The sequence below is a fragment of the Globicephala melas genome, chromosome 1, assembly GCF_963455315.2.
Source record: "Globicephala melas chromosome 1, mGloMel1.2, whole genome shotgun sequence".
Taxonomy (NCBI): Eukaryota; Metazoa; Chordata; class Mammalia; order Artiodactyla; family Delphinidae; genus Globicephala; species Globicephala melas.
In genome coordinates, this window is record NC_083314.1 from 103245607 (window position 1) to 103260745 (window position 15139).

The 15139-nt window shown below is 36.5% G+C and overlaps 1 pseudogene; it reads left to right on the forward strand.

The window, feature by feature from the left end:
* The first annotated feature begins 3781 nt into the window (after nucleotides 1–3781).
* Nucleotides 3782–5196, forward strand: LOC115859929 (eukaryotic translation initiation factor 2 subunit 3, Y-linked-like; annotated as a pseudogene).
* Nucleotides 5197–15139: the final 9943 nt, after the last annotated feature.

Below are 15139 nucleotides of genomic sequence, written 5' to 3' on the forward strand. Positions count from 1 at the left end.
TTGTTCAATTTTGCTTTGTGTGCTACATCTTTGTTTTAACATTATATCTGAAATAATTTACTATAATGAATACTATCAAAGCTCCCTAATTAAAACACACGGAAAGTTTTTTGTTTGTTTGTTTGTTTTTTTGGTATGCCAACTATGTATACTTTCCACGGGAAATGTACCCACTAAAATTTGTCATATGGACCATCAAATTGTCCTCTTAATTATTGTTCATTGTGTATTTTACTTGGAATAAAGGAAAAATATGTCATTAAAAAAGCAACATCAGGGCTTCCCTGGTGGTGCAGTGGTTGAGAGTCCGCCTGCCGATGCAGGGGACACGGGTTCGTGCCCCGGTGCAGGAAGATCCCACATGCCGCGGAGTGGCTGGGCCCGTGAGCCATGGCCGCTGAGCCTCGCCTGTGTTCCGCAACGGGCAAGGCCACAACAGTGAGAGGCCCGCGTACCGCAAAAAAATAGAAAAGCAACATCCTATTTATTTCCGTCTTACTCAGAAATTCCTGTATGGAGTGTTTTTCTCTGTAAATACCATAATAGATTATTCTAATGGTACAGCAGAGTACAGAGTAAGATAGCTTCAGACAACATTGCTGATGACAGAAGTAATGTTAAATGCTGACTTGTTTTGTTTTATAAATATGTGATTTCTTCAAATGAAGATTGATTATGACCTAGTATTTACATACATAAATCATACATATTGTGACAGACTTGTAACATGCTGTATGTGTTGCCCTCCGGGAGCTTGACTGTATTCAGCATATGCCACAGTCAAAAGCTTATTAATTATTATTGATTAATTCATATACTCCCTTTCACTCATACCAAAATATTGAGGAATATTATAGAAGGAAGAAGGAAGACTTAAACATGCATTAGAAGATCCCCCAAATATTTACTCAAGTCTTCATAGGACACTAAACACACAAAAATCCTATAATTTAACCTAGATTTTGTAGCAGGCACAGATGGTAAAGCAAGTGATAAATCATTTGCAGGATGTTAAGCTGCAAACAGAAAGTTAAGCATGATCCAGACTGTAAAGCAATGTAGGAGTCCAAGTGTGAAAAGATTTAAATAATAGAACAGTAACACGCAACATATTTTCTCTCTTTTCCAAGTAATCTCAGTAGCATTAGAATTTACCAGTGGCTGCTGCTCTAATAAAATAAGTATATTTATAGAGTGCTCTTCAGAAGGTAATACCATTTTACACACATTATATCTCATTTAATCTTCTTGAAAACACTGAGATCAGTATAGAAGTTCAGAGAGGTTAAGTGGGTTGTGCAATATTACACATCCAGTAAGTAGTGGAGCAGAGTCTCAATTCAAGCTTGTGACCCCAAACTTAGTGCTCTAAGTTTCATCACCATGGAACGCTGGGAAACACCACATGCTGTGCCTTCATCCCAGGGATGATTCATTCATTTCAGCCATCTTTTACAATGTATATTAACAGCCATGGTGTTAATGACCATCCAGTGATCTGTCAGTCACTTAGAGAGTAAATAAATATATTTACTCTGCCAAATTCATTGGTTCTGCCACATATTAATAATCTATACAGGAAAAATGAGGTAGAGAGTTGAGATACTAATCAGACGTCATAATAACTGAAGAGATGGCTCACCTGTACTATGGAGAGGTAATGCTGTAGAGAGAAAAGGACGCAGGCATTAGAGTTGCAAAAGTCCAGGTTATTACCATGAATTTTCCATATATGAGCACAATTTGAGCAAATTAATTAATTTCTATAAGTTTTAGCCACCTTAAAAACAGTTTCTTTAAAGGATTAAAAATATGTAGAGTTACTGTCATATAATGGGCACTCCATAAGAGTTATCATTACCTTGAGTATAATTTAGATAGTGTATCTAAGCACCACGTTGACTTCAACTAGGAACTTCCAGGGGACATAATTTTAAGAATTAAATAAAGAATAAAACCACTGGTATCAGTTTGCTAAATATTTAAAATACTTGAAGACTGGTTATTAATCACATTGTTTTCTAGTTAATATGGGTAAACATTTATGATTCATATCTAAAATTATACTTAAAGGAGAAGGAAATTTACTAAGAATTTAAAGGTCAGGAGTAAAATATGGTCAGTGCCACAGAATTATATCATTTCATGATATCTGAGTACAAAAAGATGTGATGGCTTTTATTTCTGGAAAAGTGGGGAGATCAATTTATATTTGACATTATCAGCACATCAATGATAAATAAAATCTAAAAAATTAAAAAGCATCAGTGGGTACCCAAATATCTAAAAGGTGCCAACTCATAATACTGAAAAATCCTAACACAATATCATAGAACAGGAGAACTCAAATAAGCAAAGAACAGAAAAACAGCTATTAGAACCATAAGAGCTGCTTTATTTGTATATATTTAATTTTGAAATTTAAGGATGGCCAATTGATAGCAAAACATCCTACTATGATGAAAGTTTTAGTTCCCTCAAGAGAAGACTCCAGATGGCAACTAATGATAAATCATTCATCTTTGTGACTATATTTTCACCAGATGTTTTTAATGGTATAACTTCTGAATGAGTTATACTCTATCTGGGTTGAATTTTGTGCACCAAATTGTGAGTATGTAAGCCGAGAAAAATTGGGCTCCACAGTTTGAATCTAATATGTAAAGATTGACTGGGCCAGTAGGTGATAATCCCTAGCTAAATTCTTCATTAACCTTTTTCATATAATAGAGGCAACCAATTGGCAATTTAAATTAGATGAAAAAATCCAAGATATGAGGGAATATGAGATATTGTTTGCTATTAGATAAGAAAAGAAAGAGAAAGAAGTCTATGAATAAAACCCAATGGGAAAAGTTCAGAGAGACCAGATGTCTGTCTGACCTCAACAATAACAGCAAAGACAGTATCCTCAGAGAGCACAGGAAAAGAACAAATGAAAAAGATGAAAAAGACAAAGAACTAGAAATGTAACTCTGGAATCATAACAGGAGAAATTATCCAGAGTTTCATCAGTTTATCTGTTCCAATGTAGAAAATTCATCAGGCAAATAGACTGGTAGAGATAAGAGAAATACTCCTAAATTCCAAAGATGATTTAAGTTTAACCAAATTTTGAAAAAAATTGTTGTGAGTACAGCTGAAAGCTTCAATAAAAGAACCAACAGAATGTTTCTCCTTTGCAAAGATGGTCATAAACTAAAAAGGGATTTGAAGAGTATTCAAGTCAACACAAGTCTAGACTGTCAATAACCCCCAGATCCCAAAAGACGATTTCCAGTCTGCCATACAAGAAGCTTGGAAGTTACCATTTCATCCTAACAACAAGTAAAAGCTAAACATAATGAAAAATCAACTCTTCTTAGATCCATAAGAGAAGTGAAGTCGCAAGGCAAACTGCCGTCCCCCTCCAATTGAGAGACTGAAAGGCAAGCACATAGAATCAGAACTTACCAACATAGAAACTCACGAGCAGCAACCTCATGGGAACTAGTACCATCAGGGTAGGGAAACCTAAAATGTAATCAATGAATTGCTGAAGGCTCAGTGTGGACAACTTCTGAGAGTTAAAAACTCCAGGATGATTCAGTCATAAGGGGGTCCCCGCACTTTTGTGAGTTTTACCTTTACAAGCTTGACCTTTTGTGAGTTTTACCTTTAGAAGTTCTCACAGTGAATATCGAAGAAAAATCTCCTTGTGCTTCTGGCAGGAGGAGGGGTAAAGGAACCATCTTGAGATATGTCAGAGCATTCTGTTCTTCATAACAAGATCTGTCCTTAGATGGCGGGGGGCGAGGTTGGTGTGACTCTGGGGCAGCAACATCTTTCTCGCCAAGATCTCACCACACTGGATGTTACCAGGTTGACTCCACTCTCGCATGCAGTTATCAGCAGACAAGCCACAATTAATATAGGTACACTTGGTCACATTGTCCATGGAAAATCTACCTTTGTGAAAGCTATTTCTGGAGTTCACACTGTCAGGTTCAAAAATGAACTAGAAAGAAATATTATGATCAAGTTTGGATAGGCTAATGCCAAGATTTACAAACTTAATGAGGCAAACTGTCTTAGCCAGAATGTTACAGATCTTGTGGAAGTAGTATACCTGATGAGTTTCCTATAGACATTCCATGGACCAAAGGGAACTTCAGACTAGTCAGACATGTTTCCTTTGTTGACTGTCCTGGCCATGATATTTTGATGGCTACTGTGCTGAATGGTGCAGCAGTGATGGATGTGGCTCTTTGGTTAATAGCTGGTAATGAATCCTGTCCTCAACCTCAGACTTCTGAACACCTGGCTGCCATAGAAATTATGAAGCTGAAACATATTTTGATTCTGCAGAATGAAATTGATTTGGTAAAAGAAAGTCAGGCTAAAGAACAGTATGGACAGATCCTTGCATTTGTACAAGGTACAGTAGCAAGAGGAGCTCCTATTATTCCAATTTCTGCTCATCCGAAATATAATACTGAAGTTGTCTGTGAGTATATCATTAAGAAAATTCCAGTACCTCTAAGAAACTTTACTTCAGAACCCCAACTTACTGTTATTAGGTCCTTTGATGTCACCAAACCTGGCTGTGAGTTTGATGACCTTAAAGGTGGTGTGGCTAGTAGTAGTATTTTAAAAGGAGTATTAAAGGTGGGCCAGGAGATAGAAGTCAGACCTGGTATTGTTTCCAAAGATAGCAAAGGAAAACTCGTGTAAACCAATCTTTTCCAAAATTGTATTACTTTTGAGGAACAAAATGATCTTCAGTATGCTGCTCCAGGGGGTCTTATTGGAGTTGGAAGAAAAATTCACCCCCCTTTGTGCTGGGCTGACAGAATGGTGGGGCAGGTACTTGGTGTAGTTGGAGCTTTACCAGAGATCTTCACAGAATTGGAAATTTCCTATTTCCTACTTAGACGACTTCTTGGTGTACACATGGAAGGAGACAAAAAAGCAGCAAAGGGTCAAAAGCTATCTAAGAATGAAGTGCTTATGGTGAACACAGGATCCCTTTCAACAGGAGGAAGAGTTGGGGCAGTCAAGGCTGATTTGGGTAAAATCGTTCTCACCAATCCTGTGTGCACAGAAGTGGGAGAAAAAATAGCCCTTAGCCAGAGAGTTGAGAAACACTGGCGTTTAATTGGTTGGGGTCAGATAAGAAGAGGAGTAACAATCAAGCCACCAGTAGATGATGACTGAAGATTATCAGTTGAATAATACATTTGGATGAAGTCAGAATTTCTCTTAACAACCTAGGGGTAAAATTTCAAAGCAATACTGGGGATACAGCTCATTGCCTTAGTAGAAGCCATGAGGTTGTTTTCATTTTCTTCTGATGAAAATTAGCCTCTACTACTAAAATAAAAAATAAGGTCTATAATAAATGTCAGAATTGGCACATTGATGGATTTAATCCACATTTTATCAGTAATTGATCATTAAACAGTGTCACATTTGTGCATCAATTCAGGTTTGAAATGAAACTGCTATTACAACTAGACTTTGCTATAGCATACATACCACTGAACCTGTTTGAAATAAAGTTTTTCTCTTATTTTTTCAAGAAAAAAAAAAGAAAAATTATTTAACCAGAGCCTAACCTGCTGGGGTTTTATTAGTGCCTAACTGAAATGGGAAAAGGAAAATACACAACTCCAGCCTTTTTTAGCCATCCTGTCTCACTTGAGAAGTGGAAGGAGGAGGAGAACTGAAAAATATGCAAGCAGAGAGATAGTTTAAGAAAAAAGCCAAAAATGAATGCTACAGATAAAAAATAATGTAACAGATGTGAATAATGCTTTTGATAGGTTTACTAGTAGACTGGACATGACTGAGGAAAGACTCTTTGAGCTTGAAGCTATCTCAGTAAAAACTTCCAAAACTGAAAAGCAAAGATGAAAAAAAAAGACTGAAAAAAATCAGAACAGAATAACCAAGAACTCTGGGACGACTACAAAAGATGTAACATAGGCATAATGGGAATTCCAAAAGGAGAAGAAAGAAAGAAAGAAAAAAATAGAAGAAACATTTGAAACAATAATAGCTGAGAAGTACCCTAGATTAATGTCAGACAACAAACCACAGATCCAGGAAGCTCAGAGAACACCAAGCAGAAAAATTCCCAGAAATACTACACCTGGGCAAAACATTTTCCAATGATAGAAAAATCAAAGGTAAAGAAAAAGTCCTTAAAGAAGACAGATGGGGGACAAAAACCTTACCTGTAGAGGAGAAAAGATAAGAATTACATCTAACTTATCCTCAGAAACCACACAAGCAAAGAGTGTGGAGTGAAATATTTAAAATGTTGAGAAAAGACACCACCAACCTAAGATTCTGTACCCTGCAAAATTACCCTACAAAAGTGAAGGAGCAATAAAGCCTTTCTCAGACAAACAATCCTCAGATGCCTAGGTTAATTTGTCACATAGCAAGGTCAAATAATTGAAACATGAGTAGGGAAGTAATGTCCTAAAAGAGTCTAAGAAGATGAAAGATGGATAATCTTAGCCCAGTCTCTCAAAATGTTAGCTGCATTGGCAATACTTCAAAGTATAGTAAAATCTTAATTGAGCAATAGGTTCAGTTAACAAAAGTCACCTATCAACTTTTATAAGAAGAAAGTAACTTTCAAGCAAATAAGCTCCTATAGGAATATATATGTACTTATATATAGAATCTGATTTCAGTATGCATTTGGACCAATCAGCTTGTTCTACTTTATCTTGGGGTAGGCAGCCCCAGAATGTCAAGTTCCAATGCTTATCTCTTAGTTGATTGTTTGAAAGTCAGAATATATTTTTCAATAGCATCAGTATGATAAATGATAGCTTATCAAGCTATCAAGCTTATATCAAGCGTATATCAAGCCCACAAAAGACCAGGACAGATTTGATATGCTATACATTTATAGTAAAAAGAAAATTATAGAGTTGCAATACCAATAGTTAAAATATAAATTAAGTAAAGGCAATATTCATTATCTATGAGTTGCCATGTTAACACACTTGTCCCTTTTAGGAGTTTCCACCAATGTCCAAAGTCCTAATATCCTAGAAGTCAACAACACTTTGAAAGTTTAGTCGTATTTATTATGGCAGAATACTAGTTTCAGATCAAATTTATGAGACAGCAGGATTGCATATTTCATGAGATGTGAATTCTCTTTATAGTACAATGGTGTCTATTCAATAACAAATATGCAGTCTATTTGTACCATTTTAGTATTTTAAAATTCTATGAAATCTTATTTTGGTACTTTTGCTTTATAGGAAGATTATTGTTCATATTTATAATTTATTTGATTGTAAGTCCTTCATTAAGAATACGGCATCCAAATCACAACATTATTCCAAAGCCTCTTTATAACTCAGTTTCCAGAAATGCATTGTGGCAAATAAAATAAAATAAAATAAGAAGGAAGTTCCATGTAGTTAATTTGGAGTTTAAAGAGATAGTTGACCAGGGAGCTGTTGATATACTTAAAGAGGTTTTTTTTTTTTTGAAGTACTCTTTAGAGTTCTTGATATGTTATTGTACATATGGATCTATAAAAAGGAGGCTATAATAGTCATCATTTCCAAGAATAAATTGACTCCAGAACATCCCCTCACTTTATTTTTCATGAAAACACTTTGGAAAATTATCATTTTGAAACAGAAGGAAGAAAGATAGATATTATTAAAGACTATGGAGGAAGAAAAGATTACTTAGGGAGGAAAGAATGAATTGTGAAAGACTAGTTGGTTTTAGGGAACAGAAAAGACAGAGTCAGTTGAGGCAGGATGGCTTTAGAGTTAGGCCTGGGTTTGAAACTCACTTCTAGCCCTTTCTAGGTGTGTCAACTTTATCAGGTTACATAATCTTTCCAGGCCTCAGTTTCCTCATCTACAAAACAGAGAAATAACAGCAATAACAACCTTACAGGATATTTTTGAAGACTAAAGTTTAAATAATTGGAAACCAAAAAACAAGAGTCTTGATCTGGAGTTGAATTATTTGGAATGTTTATTAATGAGGAGCTAGGAGAAGCAAAAGAAGTCCAGCATATATCTTGGGTAAACACAGTGGGTCTCCCGTGAAAGCAAGGTCTGCAGTAGTGGGGAGGAGAGAGCAAAGACAGTTCCATCTGTTAGATAGACAGATCCTCCTGAAAAACACAGGAAAAACGTTGGACTATATATGTATATTGCTATGGGCTGTTTAATATTTAACAGCTCGCTTTCTAGAAAAAAAGCATCCTAATTTATTGTATTTGTCAAATTTCGTGGTGTGAACAGTCCCATCATAGCCGCATTCAAAGTACCAACGTGATGTCACTGAATGCATACCTGGGAAGAGATGTTAAGAACTCAATCTTGAGAGCAGAAGTCAGCTCCAGCATACCACTGTGTGTGTGTGTGTGTGTGTGTGTGTGTGTGTGTGTAACATACATATGTGACCTTAAATACATGGAAGTACTGATAAAATGGTATAAATTATCAGACTAAAATATAAATAAAATTAAGCACTGTTGCTGCTTTGAGGTCATTTGCTGAAAGTGATGACTTTGAGCTTTGAACTATGTGGACGCCTGAGCTTGGGCAATAGCAGAATAAGCCTTAGGCTCATACAAGGTGGGGAGTCTAATTAAAGAGCATATCTACATAAAGGGACTCTAAGAGCTAGATCTTCACTGTAATCAGAAGTAATTCCACCTTCCTCCAGCCTCTGGGGACTGAATGGAAATATGTCATCCAACTAATCAGATCAGGAGAAAAAAAAAAATTGCTTCTGAGAAGTTTTAACCACTAGCTAGCTCTCAAATGTATTGGTAGCCCACACAAGTGGTTCTGTAAATTTAAACACTCTGTAAGTCTAACGTACCCTTACAAATGTCACACCAAAAATGCCGATTATTTCTGGGGGAGTGCACCTTCATCCCAGAAACAATTTTGAAAGAAAAATGAGCATTTTACAAAAAAACATTAAGTTCAGAAGGAAATATGGCACTGTGCATGAAACCCACGGAAAAAGCATAATGCAGAAACAGGTCCCCAGAGACTTCAAATATTAGAATAGAAAACTAATATGGTTATTATGTTTAAGGAAGTAAAAGACAGGGACTTCTCTGGTGGTGCAGTGGTCAAGGACCAATGCAGGGGACAGAGGTTCGAGCCCTGGTCCGGGAAGATCACATATGCCACGGAGCAACTAAGCCTGTGCACCACAACTGCTGAGCCCGCGTGGCGCACCACAATGAAGAGTAGCCCCCACTCGTCACAACTAGAGAAAGCCTGCACGCAGCAATGAAGACCCAATGCAGCCAAAAATAAATAAATAAAAATAAATTTATTTTTAAAAAAAAGAAGTAAAAGACAAATTTAAAGAAATGTTCCGGGAAACAGAAAACAAGGAATTACCAACCACATTTTAAAATCAATCAAATAGAATTTATAAAATTAAAAAAATATATTATAAATGGCTGCATATTATAGTTTAACATGTATAAAAATTCACTAGGTTGCATGTCAAAACAGTTTCCTGGACCCTACTCTCATAGATTCTGACTTAGTTGGTTTGAAGTCAGGCCCAAGAACTGCTATATCTAACAAGCTCCCAGGTGATACCAGTGCTGCTTCTCTGAAAACTACACTTTGAGTAACACTGCAGTGAATACAAACACCCAGTGGATGCATTTGATAGCAGCTTGTATTAGCTAAAGAGAGAATTAATAAGTTGGAATGTAGATCAGAAGAAATATCCAGACTGCATCCAGGAAATATAAACAGATGGAAAACATAAAAGAAAGATAAAGAATCATGGAGAATAGAATGTGAGAAAAATAAAATGTAACAGAGGCCATATCTGAAGAGAATAATGATAGATTTTTCAGAAGTGTTGAAAGATACAATTCACAAATTCAAGGAGTCAAATAAATCTCAAGTAAGATAAATTTTAAAATAAATAAATAAAAAAGGAAAGGGAACAAGGTTTGTCCTTCAGCCAGCAAAGTGATTGGTTGGCTCCCTTGCTTGTGAGGGCTGTAAATGAAAAGGAACAAAGTGCAGCAACATGGGGACACTTCTCAGGAGCTGGTCCAGGATTCCTCCAGTTGCAGCTTTGCATCATGAGACAGTTCAAGAATCTCAGAAAACTGGGGTATTGCTTTTCCTCTGATCTTAGCTAGAAACAGGGAAAGGAACTGTGTGTTCCTTCAATTTGTTCTACTAAATCTGGGGTTGGAGACTGTATCTTGTTTATAAAAGATGTTGTGAGAGGATATTCATTTGTCTCTGGAATCACACTTGAACCTGGTAGGAGAGTGTTATTCATTTTCCGAAAGGGCCTATGTTGTGTATGATCAGAATTTGGTGAAGTCATAATTTAGGGGAGCTGCCTAGATATTTTCTTCCTTCTGTGAACTTGTTCCAGGTCTAGACTAGACGGCATGGATTGGCATTCAAAGGCACTGAAGGAAGATCTGTCTCAAATTTGCTGTATGTTAAAAGGCTACCTCGTCTAAAGGAAAGTGAATTGCTTTATTTCATAGACATTTTCAATAATAAGTAACAAAACAGAAGTGTTTTCTGTTAACCCTCACAAGGTGGGAAAATTACATTAATAGAAAATTCCATTCTCTGAGGCGCTCCTGTTAACCTAGATTTTCACTATAATTTGCCTGAGTATTTATCTATTTATCATCAAAGGACTAGAAAGTTGTGTTAGTTATAAATAAATGGAAGCAACTGAAAACTCCCAGAGAAAATTATCTCCTCATCCCCTATTAATTTTAGGAAATTAATTTTATATCAGAATAAAATCTATTTTGGAGATCTCATAGGATAATAAAAATATTACTTAACTGGATTAGTATAACTCATTGAAAAGTATCAGTCTGTCAATCTTTTGTTAAATAAAGATTTATTGGTGTTGGAGACTAACTATTTGCTGGATAGAGTTGACCCTTGAACAACAGGGGTTTGAACGGTGTGGGCCCACTTATATGTGGATTTTTTTCGATATACGTAATATAGTGCTATACAATCCACAGTTGGTTGTAGCCTGGAGGTGGAACCACAGATAACAGAAGGCCAACCATAAAGTTATACGAAGATTTCCAAATATGTGGAGGGTGGACACCACTAACCTCCACGTGTTTCAAGGGTCAACTGTGGGAAGTGCTGGGGATATAAAGAAGAGAGTAGATTTCTGCATCTACTGTGCACAGTTATAACCGTGCTGTTATAACGGATCCCAGACTACTTCTTCTGCCATCATCAACTATAAAACTGACAGAACACATGAGGCAACTATTTCCAGGCATTGGATAACAGCAGGCACAACACTGTAATCCTGGAGGACAAAGGAAATAAGAGATGAAACTCACCATTGTCCAGACAATTTTCTGATAATGGTGCAGAGAGCAGGTATCTGAGAAAGTTGTGTTGGCAAGTCACTGAGCTAAAGAGTTTGAGATCAAAGTTTGAGTCAACTTAAGTGGCTGGATTATGCAGAATGAGGCATCAAAGTTAGGGAACTATGCAGAATGGAGGCTCCAGAATCCTCTGTGTGGTGTCCCCCATGAATTTGTGGCTGAGGATTGGGCTATAGATGTGTAGGGTGAAACTACTTAACAACTTAAGATTCATTAAGAGAGTAGAGCAGGGACACTAGATGACGGGCATCTGTGGGAAGAACAGTGCCAGGGAACATTGAAATTCTGGCCCGCCAGAGTGGAAAAATCATCTTAACACCTTGATAACACTTTCACATGATGTTGAGACACAGGAAAGGCCAGACCTTAGGGCTAAGGGCCACAACCTAAAGTAAGGCCCACCCTAAACTCTCCCTAACAAAGCCTAAAGATTAAATCCAACAGATCTGCATAGAAGACAGAGTTTGGATATTGATACATTTGGGAAACACATTAAACTTTGCATAGATCTCGATAACAGAACATAAAACCCAATCACTCCAGTACACAGGGACCAGCCAGCAATGAACTGTCTGGTGACACAAGAATTTATACTCATCCTAAGAAGATGACAGAAGAGAGTCTCTGCAATGTATTAGCAACAATGTCCAGTATTCACCCTGGTGGGTGAAATAGCAAATGTATCCTCCTTTCTCCTAGAAAAAGTTTTTAGATAATTTCCTAAAGTGACACTTTGGTATGAAGATTTTTATTTAGTTGCTTTAATGCTTAAGCCACAGAACTTGACTAACAGTAACATAACATTCAATTACAAGTGTTTCTATTCCAAACATATACTCACCTCTCCCCATCCATCAAACCTTGACTGAATGCCAGGGCACGGCATCATGTCCCGAGACATTTGATATTTGTCAAACAGGAGAGAAAACGTATCCCTGAGATACGGGCTTCCCTTAAAAAATGACTTGTTCAAATTTAGAGACCATCTGGAGAAGGACTAGCCTTTTTATCTACACCCGCACTTGCTCATTCATCAACTCCTCTCCCTGTGCTGTGAGGGATTAAAATAAGTGAAAGGAGTTCTAGCCTCTGTCCTTAAAAGAACGCCTGGTCTTTAGTTAAGCTCCTGCCAGTACAAGGTAGAAATGAACAGTTTGATTGATGGTTAATAGTTAGTGTACTCCAAAATATACCAACATCTCAATTAAAAACAGCTGACTCTATTATATTAGTCATGAAATAATAACCTCAAAACCAAAACTATTTATTCATGTTGAACAATGGCCAGCTCATTACTGATAACAACAGATATATGTATATCTATCTATACATATATATGCAAATAGGAGAGGAATGGTAAGGTTACAGATTTAACAGCTTAATCCATGTATGCTAGAAATAGTTAAATAGCAAAACCTTAGTCTCCATAAGGCAAGGAGATCTTTGATATGGTTACACAGGAAGTATCACAGAATCAATGACTTTTGCACAATGAGAAAACAATTTCAGGTAGAATTCAGCTTGGAAAGTTTTCTCTATCCATCCAAAAGCCAGGACTGGTTATAAAGCCCTTTCTATTGCCACAATACTCTGAGAGAGACAGTAAGAAGGGCAACACAGAAAGAAAGAGATGTTGCTCTAAAGTGCTAGGGTAGAATTCAAAATCATGTCAGATTCACTCCAAGCTCATACTCTTCCTTTGTACTTTCCTTTGGGGAAAAGACCATGGGCTCAGAAAGGCATGAGGTTGAATCTTGGGCTTTGAGCAAATTCCCTAATCTTTCGGCCTTTCATTTCCTTCATCTTTAAAATTTTACTCTTTAGCAAAGTACTAAGTATGTGGATGCACTTAATAAATATTTGTTGAATGAATGAATAAAACAAATAACAGCTAATTGTGAAGTTGTGACAATTAAAAGAAATACTATTTCTTTTTTATTTACATAATGCTTTGCACATAGCAGGTGCCAAATAATTGCTCCTTTCTCTTATTCTATAGGGGAGGAAGCCACACCTTATATTTCTTTTGATTAATCATAGTAGCTAGCATAGTAGTAGAACAATAAAATATACCTTTACGGGTTATTTAATAGTACTCATTTTCTGTAACAGTAATTAGAACCTGAGGATTTATGTCAGGCTAATGTATGTCAAGAATATTATAGTAATCTAGGCAAGCAGTCAGCAAACTGCAGACCTGCAGGTGATATCTGCAGATGTGTTTGATTTGGTCATGCACAGAAAAATCGTACATATTTAAATATCTTTAGAAGGAATATGTATTCCAGTTCTGCTGTAGCCCCTATAATTTCCTACTATCTTATAGACTAAGTTCATGAGCAGTTCATTTCTCTCACCTTTCTGGCTGTCTTAGGCATTTATGTATCTCGGTTTAAGCTTAAAGTAAAAGTATTAAAAATTGCACTAGAGAAATCTCCTTTAAATAAAGCACAGATAGAGAAAAGCTTTATTTTTTAACTTAATTTTATTTATTTTTTTATACAGCAGGTTCTTATTAATCATCCATTTTATACACATGAGTGTATACATGTCAATCCCAATCGCCCAATTCATCACACCCCCCCACCCCCCGCCACTTTCCCCCCTTGGTGTCCATACTTTTGTTCTCTACATCTGTGTCTCTATTTCTGCCCTGCAAACCGGTTCATCGGTACCATTTTCTAGGTTCCACATATATGCGTTAATATATGATATTTGTTTTTCTCTTTCTGACTTACTTCACTCTGTATGACCATCTCTAGATGCATCCACGTCTCTACAGATGACACAATGTCACTCCTTTTTATGGCTGAGTAATATTCCATTGTATATATGTACCACACCTTCTTTATTCACTCGTCTGTCAATGGGCATTTAGGTTGCTTCTATGACCTGGCTATTGTAAATAGTGCTGCAATGAACATTGGGATGCATGTGTCTTTTGAGTTATCGTTTTCTCTGGGTATATGCCCAGTAGTGGGATTGCTGGGTCATATGGTAATTCTATTTTTAGTTTTTTAAGGAACCTTCATACTATTCTCCATAGTGGCTGTATTAATTTACATTCCCACCAACAGTGCAAAGGGGTTCCCTTTTCTCCACACCCTCTCCAGCATTTGTTGTTTGTAGCTTTTCTGATGATACCCATTCTAACCAGTGTGAGGTAATACCTCATGGTAGTTTTGATTTGCCTTTCTCTAACAATTAGTGATGTTGAGTAGCTTTTCATGTGCCTCTTGGCCATTTGTATATCTTCTTTGGAGAAATGTCTGTTTAGGTCTTCTACCCATTTTTGGATTGGGTTGTTTCTTTTTTTAATATTGAGCTGCACGAGCTGTTTATATATTTTGGAGATTAATCCTTTGTCCGTTGATTCATTTGCAAATATTTTCTCCCATTCTGAGGGTTGTCTTTTTGTCTTGTTTATGGATTTCTTTGCTGTGCAAAAGCTTTTAAGTTTCATTAGGTCTCATTTGTTTATGTTTGTTTTTATTTCCATTACTCTAGGAGATGGATCAAAAAATCTCTTGCTGTGATTTATGTCAAAGAGTGTTCTTCCTGTATTTTCCTCTAAGAGTTTTATAGTGCCCAGTCTTACATTTAAGTCTCTAATCCATTTTGAGTTTATTTTTGTGTATGGTGTTAAGGAGTGTTCTAATTTCTTTCTTTTACATGTAGCTTTCCAGTTTTCCCAGCACCACTTATTGAAGAGACTGTCTTTTCTCC